We start from the raw sequence: 12,261 nt of genomic DNA, 5'->3' as shown, positions 1-12,261 counted from the left end.
AAATTCCAATTGAAGTGAAATCTTTCGGATAAATCAATGCAATTAGGAGGATTCGATGAAAGGACATCAATTCAAATCCTGGATTTTCGAATTGAGAGAGATATTGAGAGAAATCAAGAATTCTCGCTATTTCTTAGATTCATGGACCCAATTCAATTCAGCGGGATTTTTCATTCATATTTTTTTCCATCAAGAGAGTTTTATAAAACTCTTGGACTCCCGAATTTGGAGTATCCTACTTTCACGCAATTCACAGGGTTCAACAAGCAATCGATATTTCACGATCAAGTATGTAGTACTCTTTGTAGTAGCGGTCCTTATATATCGTATTAACAATCGAAAAATGGTCGAAAGAAAAAATCCCTATTTGACAAGGCTTCTTCCTATACCTATGAATTCCATTGGACCCAAAAATGATACATTGGAAGAATCATCTGAGTCTTCCAATATCAATAGATTGATTGTTCCGCTCCTGTATCTTCCAAAAGGAAAAAAGATCTCTGAGAGTTCTTTCCTGGATCCGAAAGAGAGTACTCGGGTTCTCCCAATAACTAAAAAGTATATCATGCCTGAATTTAACTGGGATTCGCGGTGGTGGAGGAACTGGATAGGAAAAAAGAGCGATTCTAGTTGTAAGATATCTAATGAAACCATCGCTGGAATTGAGATCTCATTCAAAGAGAAAGATATCAAATATCTGGAGTTCCTTTTTGTATATTATATGGATGATCCGATCCGTAAGGACCATGATTGGGAATTTTTTGATCGTCTTTCCCCGAGAAAGAGGCGAAACATAATCAACTTGAATTCGGGACAACTATTCGAAATCTTAGTGAAAGACTGGATTTATTATCTCATGTTTGCTTTTCGTGAAAAAATACCAAAGGAAGTGGAGGGTTTCTTCAAACAACAAGGGACTGGGTCAATTATTCAATCAAGATCGTGAAATTTACGTGAGATCCCTCTCTCTTCTTTGTACTATAAAATTTTAGTAGATTTCGCTTCATTTAGAATTCTATAATATTTTTCATTTCGTTTAGTTTTCATTTCGATTTATAAGATTTTTCATTTTAAAAAAGGAGTTTTTATGTCACGTTACAGAGGACCTCGTTTCAAAAAAATACGTCGTCTAGGATATTTACCAGGACTTACTAGTAAAAGGCCAACAGTCAAAAACGAATTTCGAAATCAATTGCGCTTCAGTAAAAAATCTCAATATCGTATTCGTTTAGAAGAAAAACAAAAATTGCGTTTTCATTATGGTCTTACAGAACGACAATTGCTTAAATACGTTCGTATCTCCGGAAAAGCTAAAGGATCAACTGGTCAGGTTTTATTACAACTACTTGAAATGCGCTTGGATAACATACTTTTTCGATTGGGTATGGCTGCGACTATTCCTCAAGCCCGCCAATTTATAAACCATAGACATGTTTTAGTTAATGGTCGTATAGTGGATATACCAAGTTATCGTTGTAAACCTCAAGATATTATTACAGCAAAGGATGAACAAAAATCTAAAACTCTTATTCAAAATTATTTTGATTCAGCCCCCCATGAGAAATTGCCAAATCATTTGACTGTTCACCCTTTCCAATATAAAGGTTTAATTAATCAAATAATAGATAATAAATGGGTTGGTTTGAAAATAAATGAATTACTGGTTGTAGAATATTATTCTCGTCAAACTTAAACTTAACTAAAATAACAAGAGTTTTTTTACAAGGATTTTCTGCTATTCATATATCATAGACATGGATATGCGAAAATTTTTATTCCTTGCCCACCCGTTATCCACTATTTTTTGTATTACCGAAAAATGAGGAATATAAAGTTGTCCATATCAACAAACAAATTTGAAATATGAAATAATGGTATGCATTGGGATGAGTAATATTGATGAATTTGGTAAAGATTCGGAAAGAGAGGGATTCGAACCCCCGGTAAACAAAAAGCCTACATAGCAGTTCCAATGCTACGCCTTGAACCACTCGGCCATCTCTCCTATATAATGATGCCCAGAAACCGGTTGAATGTTGAATAGTGAATCAATCCTATTTTTCATAAATGCATAAAACCTATTCAAACTATAAAAATACAAAGTAAAATTAAAAAAAAACCTCCTACAAGGTCTTAGGATAAACAAATTTGATTGATGAGTTCATTTTTACGTTATTTCGCACTGTATTATAATTATACAATTCCTTTATTTTTGGGATTGATTTCTCACACCATGATTAATTAAATTATAGAATGGATTTCTACCTATGCCTAGATCTCGGATAAATGAAAATTTTATTGATAAGACCTTTTCAATTGTAGCCAATATCTTATTACGAATAATTCCGACAACTTCAGGAGAAAAAAGGGCATTCACTTATTACAGAGATGGTGTGATTTGATTCCATTTTTTTGACCGATTTCGGTCAAAAAAAATGGAATGGAAAAACCCCACGCGTGTTGAAGGTGAAATTTGTAAATAAAAGGATTAATTCCTTCTGTCGTGTATCCTCGATTAATGAAGCCTTATATGCTTGAATTTTAGGTTTCTAGTATTAAGCGAAAGGTTATACCTATACTTATGGGGTTAGGTCAACCCCAAATTACTAGTACTGATAGGCAACATTGGGAAAGAAGCACTACACTTGGGAATCAAGGACACGAAAACTTTGTATCTATCTATATCCATGGCTTATCGAGATTGGGACTAACAGAAATGGTTGGGACAATAAATATCCATCTCGTTCATATTTTGGATACCCATAGAACCATCGAAGATTATTGAGGTGACTAATTCCAGGAAATTAAGCAGCGTAGAGGACAAAGAAATTGTTGAAGTTCTTATTTTTTTTATCAAGTACCTACATACTTAATGTTAAGAAATAATTTTTGACAGGAAGGTTGGCTAGAGATTTATTGTAAAAACACTAGCTCTGTTCAGTTGAGAATGAGAATACTGGAATATTTTTTGATTTGATGGATTTTTCTCATTACACATATAAGGGGGGAGCTGTATGAGATGAAAATCTCACGTACAGTTCTGGAGCGGAGATTCTTTGAACCGAATGACGACCGTAACGGATGTCAGCTCAATTTGAAGGAAATTATGCAGAAGCTTTACAGAATTATTATGAGGCTATGCGACTGGAAATTGATCCCTATGATTGAAGTTATATACTTTATAACATAGGCCTTATTCACACAAGTAACGGAGAACATACTAAAGCTTTGGAATATTATTTTCGGGCGCTCGAACGAAACCCATTTTTACCCCAAGCTTTTAATAATATGGCCGTGATCTGTCATTACGTGCGACTATCTCCACTATAGAAAGAAAAAGAAAAGAACAAGCAAATCCACAAATTTTAATATAAGAAATATAGAAATATAAATAATTATAAATAAGAAAGGCTTTCTACATATATATATCGTTCAAAACAACGATTTTTATCAGCTGTAGCAAAGAAACTTCATAGAAGTAAAAATATGAAGAAATCGATATGTCTAGATACCCTCTTTTTCTATGGATAAAAGATCTAATTGATAAAGGAAGCATCGTAAGGATCAATTAACACGGTTTTCAATCGATATAATAAAAACTGCTTCCTTATCTCATGATAAATAAAGAAGTCAGGAATCCACTTATGTAATAAAAAGGATCCCCTGGTATTTTGAGCAGCGGTGTAGTATCAAATCCCAAAGATAGAAAGTATTTTCTCTTTACTTATAAGAACTTATAAGATAAGAAAGAAAAAACTTTTACCAAGATTCTATAGAAATGAATCTATCATATATTTTTGTATATGATATATAAAATCGAGATAGTTACCTTTCAGAAAATTAGAATTAGGGCGTTAATGCCAATGCTTTATTCCCTTTTCTGAAGGTAGGAGAAAAGATAAAACTAAAAAAAAAGATGAAATTCTTTGAAATTCTTTATTTATTAGAAAAAATGAAAGTTTGAAACTCATTAATCATTTCTTTTTTTCTTTTAGTTAACTTCAAGATAATAGAACAAAAAAAGAATTGACTACTGAGCCATATGAGTCAGGAAATTCTCAAGTACGGTTCTAAGGAAAGGAATTGACTCACCTATTTCGACCGAGGAGAACAGGCCATTCGGCAGGGAGACTCAGAAGTTGCGGAGTCTTGGTTTAATCAAGCCGCTGAATATTGGAAACAAGCTATAGCTCTCACCCTTGGTAATTATATTGCAGCACAGAATTGGTTGGAGATCACAGGGCGTTTTGAATAAGAACACTCTGTTTCTTTTTTTTCTTATATATTTATCTATCTATATCTTTATATAGATAGATAAATGTATATTGTTATAAATTCTTGTTTCTTGTCCCTATCAAATTCAAAAATCATTTCTATAGGAACGACCAATCACATAATTTAAATATATCCCTTCTAATTTTGTTCGATTTTGTCTAGTATTTCATAGAAATAAACGAGATGTGGATACAGTAGATAATTTTCTCCTTTTTTCTGTTATTTAAACTAATATTCAATCAAATTAAGAAAAGAGACCTTCAAAAAAAGAAATAAAATATAGGTATATTGCCTAATAATGAATGCTAATGCCTGCTCAATTTGAAATAGAGTACATACTTATACTTTATCTAAAAAAAAAAATAAAATCTAAGGAATAGAATTAGAATAAAATCTGAATACATTTGATTAGGCTGCACGAAAAATTATTGAACTTCCATTCAGAGTTCCCAAAAAGGTCTTAGAAGATTAAAATAGGTCCGTTGAGCGCCTCACTCTTATGTCATAATAGATTCGAACACTTACCCCGAATTGACTTCGAGATCATAATTGTTCTAGTGAAAAACTAAAGAAATGAAATTTACTAAGATATCCAATACATGAGAGATAGGAGAGAACAAAACTCAATAGAAACATCTCTAATAAGTTCACTAATTCTGTTTTATGTTGGCAGGTCTCTTTGTATGTGTTGTCTGGAAAGAGGAGGACTCAATGATTATTCGTTCACCGGAACCAGAAGTTAAAATTTTGGTAGATAGGGATCCTATAAAAACTTCTTTTGAGGAATGGGCAAAACCTGGTCATTTCTCAAGAACAATAGCTAAGGGACCAGATACTACTACTTGGATCTGGAACCTACATGCTGACGCTCATGATTTTGATAGCCATACTAATGATTTAGAGGAGATTTCCCGAAAAGTTTTTAGTGCGCATTTCGGCCAACTCTCTATCATCTTTCTTTGGCTGAGTGGCATGTATTTTCATGGTGCTCGTTTTTCCAATTATGAGGCATGGTTAAGTGATCCTACTCACATTAGGCCTAGTGCTCAGGTGGTTGGCCAATAGTGGGTCAAGAAATATTGAATGGTGATGTATGGGGGGGGGTTCCGAGGAATACAAATAACCTCTGGTTTTTTTCAGATTTGGAGAGCATCTGGAATAACTAATGAATTACAACTCTATTGTACTGCAATTGGTGCATTGGTCTTTGCAGCCTTAATGCTTTTTGCTGGTTGGTTTCATTATCACAAAGCTGCTCCAAAATTGGCTTGGTTCCAAGATGTAGAATCTATGTTGAATCACCATTTGACAGGGCTCCTAGGGTTGGGGTCTCTTTCTTGGGCAGGACATCAAATACATGTATCTTTACCGATTAACCAATTTCTAAATGCTGCAGTAGATCCCAAAGAGATACCACTTCCTCATGAATTTATCCTAAATCGGGATCTTTTGGCTCAACTTTATCCGAGTTTTTCCGAGGGAGCAACCCCATTTTTTACCTTGAATTGGTCAAAATACGGAGAATTTCTTACTTTTCGTGGAGGATTAGATCCAGTAACTGGAGGTTTATGGCTGACCGATATTATACACCATCATTTAGCTATTGCAATTCTTTTCTTGATAGCGGGTCACATGTATAGGACCAACTGGGGTATTGGTCACAATATAAAAGACATTTTAGAGGCACATAAAGGTCCATTTACAGGCCAGGGTCATAAAGGTATATATGAGATTCTAACAACGTCATGGCATGCTCAATTATCTATTAATCTAGCTATGTTAGGCTCTTTGACCATTGTTGTAGCTCACCATATGTATTCTATGCCTCCTTATCCATACCTAGCTACTGACTATGGTACACAACTGTCATTGTTTACACATCACATGTGGATTGGTGGATTTCTCATAGTCGGTGCTGCTGCGCATGCAGCGATTTTTATGGTAAGAGATTATGATCCGACTATTCGATACAACGATCTATTAGATCGTGTCCTTAGACATCGTGATTCAATCATATCACATCTTAACTGGGTATGTATCTTTTTAGGTTTTCATAGTTTTGGTTTGTATATTCATAATGATACCATGAGCGCATTAGGGCGCCCTCAAGATATGTTTTCAGATACTGCTATACAATTACAGTCGATCTTTGCTCAATGGATACAAAATACCCACGCTTTAGCACCTGGCACAACAGCCCCAGGTGCAGCAACAAGTACCAGTTTGACTTGGGGAGGTGAAAATTTAGTAGCAGTGGGCGGTAAAGTTGCTTTGTTACCTATTCCTTTAGGAACTGCGGATTTTTTGGTCCATCATATTCATGCATTTACAATTCATGTAACAGTATTGATACTCTTAAAGGGTGTTCTATTTGCTCGTAGTTCACGATTGATACCGGATAAAGCAAATCTAGGTTTTCGTTTCCCTTGTGATGGACCTGGAAGAGGGGGGACATGCCAAGTATCCGCTTGGGATCATGTCTTCTTAGGACTATTTTGGATGTACAATTCAATTTCCGTAGTTATATTCCATTTCAGTTGGAAAATGCAGTCAGATGTTTGGGGTAGTATAAGTGATCAAGGGATAGTAACTCATATCACAGGAGGAAATTTTGCGCAGAGTTCCATTACCATTAATGGGTGGCTTCGTGATTTCTTATGGGCGCAGGCATCCCAGGTAATTCAGTCTTATGGTTCTTCATTATCTGCATATGGTCTTTTTTTCTTGGGTGCACATTTTGTATGGGCTTTTAGTTTAATGTTTCTATTCAGCGGGCGTGGTTATTGGCAAGAACTTATTGAATCCATTGTTTGGGCTCATAATAAATTAAAAGTTGCTCCTGCTACTCAGCCCAGAGCCTTGAGCATTGTACAAGGACGTGCTGTAGGAGTAACACATTACCTTCTAGGTGGAATTGCCACAACATGGGCATTCTTCTTAGCAAGAATTATTGCAGTAGGATAATAGCTAGGAGGATTTGAAAATCATTATGGCATTAAGATTTCCAAGCTTTAGTCAAGGCTTAGCTCAAGACCCCACTACTCGTCGTATTTGGTTTGGTATTGCTACCGCACATGACTTCGAAAGTCATGATGATATTACTGAGGAACGTCTTTATCAAATATTTTTGCTTCTCATTTCGGGCAATTAGCAATCATTTTTCTGTGGACTTCCGGGAATCTCTTTCATGTAGCTTGGCAAGGTAATTTTGAGACATGGGTACAGATCCTTTACATGTAAGACCTATTGCTCATGCAATTTGGGATCCTCATTTTGGTCAACCAGCTGTAGAAGCTTTTACTCGAGGGGGTGCTCTAGGTCCTGTTAATATAGCCTATTCTGGTGTTTATCAGTGGTGGTATACAATCGGTTTACGTACTAATGGGGATCTTTATACTGGAGCTATTTTTCTATTAATACTTTCTATTATATCTTTAATAGCAGGTTGGTTACACCTACAACCAAAATGGAAACCGAGTGTTTCGTGGTTTAAAAATGCCGAATCCCGCCTCAATCATCATTTGTCAGGACTATTCGGAGTAAGTTCCTTGGCTTGGACAGGGCATTTAGTTCATGTTGCTATTCCGGGGTCCAGGGGGAATCCGTTCGATGGAACAATTTATTAGATATCTTGCCGCACCCCAGGGATTAGGTCCATTTTTTACAGGTCAGTGGAATCTTTATGCTCAAAACCCAGATTCCAATAATCATATATTTGGTACCCCTCAAGGAGCAGGAACTGCTATTCTAACACTTCTCGGAGGATTTCATCCGCAAACTCAAAGTTTATGGTTAACTGATATTGCACACCATCATTTGGCTATTGCGTTTATTTTTCTAGTTGCTGGCCATATGTATAGAACTAATTTCGGGATTGGTCACAGTATTAAAGATCTTTTAGAAGCACATACTCCTCCGGGGGGTAGATTGGGGCGTGGGCATAAGGGTCTTTATGATACAATCAATAATTCAATTCATTTTCAATTAGGTCTTGCTCTAGCCTCTTTAGGGGTTATTACTTCCTTGGTAGCACAACACATGTACTCTTTACCTGCTTATGCGTTTATAGCGCAAGACTTTACTACTCATCATCAATATATAGCAGGCTTCATTATGACAGGGGCTTTTGCTCATGGAGCTATCTTTTTTATTAGAGATTATAATCCAGAGCAGAATCAAGATAATGTCTTGGCAAGAATGTTAGACCATAAAGAAGCTATCATATCCCACTTAAGTTGGGCTAGCCTCTTTCTGGGGTTCCATACTCTGGGACTTTATGTCCATAACGATGTCATGCTTGCTTTTGGTACTCCGGAGAAACAAATTTTGATTGAACCTATATTTGCCCAATGGATACAATCTGCTCATGGTAAAACTTCCTATGGGTTCGATATACTTTTATCTTCAACGAACAGTCCGGCGTTCAATGCGGGACGAAGCATATGGTTGCCTGGTTGGTTAAATGCTGTAAATGAGAATAGTAATTCTCTATTCTTAACAATAGGGCCTGGAGACTTCTTGGTTCATCATGCTATTGCTCTTGGTTTACATACAACTACTTTGATTTTAGTAAAAGGTGCTTTGGATGCGCGTGGTTCTAAGTTAATGCCTGATAAAAAAGATTTTGGTTATAGTTTTCCTTGTGATGGCCCGGGACGAGGCGAACTTGTGATATTTCCGCTTGGGACGCATTTTATTTGGCAGTTTTCTGGATGTTAAATACCATTGGATGGGTTACTTTTTATTGGCATTGGAAACACATTACACTATGGCAGGGTAATATTTCACAGTTTAATGAATCTTCTACCTATTTGATGGGATGGTTAAGAGATTATCTATGGTTGAACTCTTCACAACTTATCAATGGATATAACCCTTTTGGTATGAATAGTTTATCAGTCTGGGCATGGATGTTCTTGTTTGGACATCTTGTTTGGGCTACTGGATTTATGTTCTTAATTTCTTGGCGCGATATTGGCAGGAATTGATTGAAACTTTGGCATGGGCTCATGAACGTACACCTTTGGCTAATTTGATTCGATGGAGAGATAAACCAGTGGCTCTTTCCATTGTGCAAGCAAGATTGGTTGGACTAGCCCACTTTTCCGTAGGTTATATATTTACTTATGCAGCCTTCTTAATTGCCTCTACATCGGGCAAATTCGGTTAATTGAATTCTTTATTATATATATCTGGCAAGAATCTCATTTCCTTCTATAGGGAAGAGAAGCCACTTATACATCTAGGATCCGACTTCTATCATTGATGCTAATAGCAAATTAACCATTATGGCAAGGAAAAGTGTTATTCAGAGGGAAAAGAAGAGACAAAAATTGGAACAGAAATATCATTTGATTCGCCGATCCTCAAAAAAAGAAATAAGCAAAGTTCCGTCGTTAAGTGAGAAATGGGAAATTCATGGAAAATTAGAATCACTACTGCGTAATAGTGCACCTATACGTCTTCATCGACGTTGTTTTTCGACCGGAAGACCGAGAGCTAATTATCGAGACTTTGGATTATCTGGACACATACTTCGGGAAATGGTTCATGCATGTTTCTTGCCGGTGCAACAAGATCCAGTTGGTAAGGATTTCCAATTATCTTCATTTTTTTCATTTTATTATCAGCGATCATAGGAGGGTCCCTTTACCGTTATGTATAAATGGTTTATTCTATTTATATAGATATGGTAAAGGGACGCATTCCATCTTTGTTTTTGTTCATTAGTTATCAATTCTTTTCTTTATCGCGGAGTAGAGCAACTTGGTAGCTCGCAAGGCTCATAACCTTGAGGTTACGGGTTCAAATCCCGTCTCCGCAACTTTTTGAATTTGATAAAAAAACAAGGTTTCAAGAAGAAGGGCATTATACGCAGTAAATTCTATGGCATTTTTCATACTATGACTATTAAATACATAGGGCGGATAGCGGGAATCGAACCCGCGTCTTCTCCTTGGCAAAGAGAAATTTTACCATTCGACTATATCCGCGTTTTCATTGTACTTGATATGCGATTCTATTTATACAGAGATGGGCCTGATATTCTATTAGGGATAATGAAAAAGAAATTTAGATAATAGATATTGTCTCCCAAATAAAATATTTTCTATTACTATTCATTTTTATCAAGAATTCCCATTTCGATTATTACATTTCTATTATTATATATGGTTTTTTCTATATATCTATATAATTGAATTGAAATTATCATTCTATCGAATATTTTGATTTACTTTTTTCTTAAAAAGTAAGTTCCTATTAATAAAAAATTATATTTATCTATATAGAGATACAGATAGATATTCTACATTATTAAATACTAGACGACGTATAAATAGATTTATAGTATTTCATTTGAATATTCTATTCATATCATATTAATATGAATAGAATATTCAAATGAAATTCAAATTTTATAGTTCATTTTTCTATTTTATTTCTTTTAGTTTCACAATGTACCACCATATAAGTATAAGATATAAGATTTTCCAATAGAAGAAGTTTACTCCCCTTAGAATGTAATGTGTTATAGTTTTCTTTTTTTTTTTAGGAACTGATCTATTCCCTTTATGGCTGACAATCCGAAAGAATTCTGAGGGAGGGGTCATTTCATTTTAATCTAGAATAAAAAGAACTTCAAGAATGAGAAAATTAAGAATACCCACTAGAAACACTAATCCAATCCATAATGATGTACCGGAAAATAGAACATTTTTGTTATTTGACCAACCTTCAGGAGAAGCAAATACAACAGGTACACTAATCAATAAAATAAATGAAATAGCAATTAATGCAAAAACAGCTAATTGGAAGCAATAGTCATGTTTCTAATCCTCCAATTTACCAACAAAAGAACTTTACCATTTGATCCTCAACCCCTGGATGCCTTTCTTAATATTCATTGAAAAAAAATTTGTAAATGGAAAAACGCAGAAGGGTTTTATCATGAATTCATTGATTTTGTTTATTATCAACCCTTTTGAGGCTTGGATCGAGGATAGTTTTTTTACTTCACAAAAGGCATGCTGGATTTTGTACCTATATACATACCGATAGAAAACTAAACCAATAAATTACATTGAATATCTTTCCTATGGTCGATAAAAGGGTATCAATTCAAATACTCATGGTCTACTCAGTGGAATAAAGATAAAAAAATATATATATTAGCTTTTGGTAGCCCCGGTCTTGAAAACCGGTATAGTTTGAAACAAAGAATTATCGAGGGTTCGAATCCTTCTCTCTCCTTTTTCTCGATGAATAGATTTGTTTATTTTCTTAGTTCTATCGAATCTTTTTTCGGACTGGGCTATATATCCTCAACATCCCGAAAAAAAGATTCGATAGAAACTAAGAAAATAGGAAAATAAATTCTTCTTTACGACTCGCTCTACTCAACCAAATATTTATAGTAAAAAAAAGGGACATCCGTATTGCTAATAGAGTAGGTGCACCGCAACTAGATAGCTTGGTGCCAAAATTTGTCAAATTTCAGACCTTGCCAAACTGAACGAAATTTTGTGGGGAGGTTCTGATATTGTTTAGATGGAAGGTTGATTGGCTCCAATTCCCCAAATGAATACCATGAAAGTCTTGGTGCACGAAAGTTTTGAGTTCGGTTGGGTTTTGCACTTGGCCAAGTTGGTCCAGTGTACCACGGCATAGCTAATGGCTTGGTGGGATTGGTACTGGTTTTTGGTAAAAAATTTAAATTCTCGTGGTTTTTGAGATGTGATGGTTGGATGGCCTCCAAATGTCCCCAAATGAATACCATGAAGTCTTGGTGTACAAAAGTTTTGAGTTCGGTGGGTTTTGCACATGGCCATGGTTGTCGGGTGCACCACGGCATAGGTAGATGGCTTGGTGGGGAGTTTTTGTGAAAAATGAAATTCGTGGTTTTTGAGATGTGAGGGTTGGAAAGGCCTACAAATGTCCCCAAATGAATACCATGAAAGTCTTGGTGCACAAAAGTTTTGAGTTCGG

The 12,261-nt window shown here is 35.5% G+C and overlaps 1 non-coding gene across 1 annotated transcript; it reads right to left on the bottom strand.

Moving 5' to 3' along the window:
• Positions 1 to 10,197: 10,197 nt before the first annotated feature.
• Positions 10,198 to 10,268, bottom strand: TRNAG-GCC. The gene has a single exon. It is a non-coding gene; the product is annotated as a tRNA-Gly (tRNA).
• Positions 10,269 to 12,261: the final 1,993 nt, after the last annotated feature.

This window comes from Vigna unguiculata, unplaced genomic scaffold (genome assembly GCF_004118075.2).
Source record: "Vigna unguiculata cultivar IT97K-499-35 unplaced genomic scaffold, ASM411807v1 contig_649, whole genome shotgun sequence".
In the NCBI taxonomy this organism is placed as follows: domain Eukaryota; kingdom Viridiplantae; phylum Streptophyta; class Magnoliopsida; order Fabales; family Fabaceae; genus Vigna; species Vigna unguiculata.
Note: the sequence above shows the minus strand (reverse complement) of the source record. Positions and strands in the feature narration are given on the sequence as shown.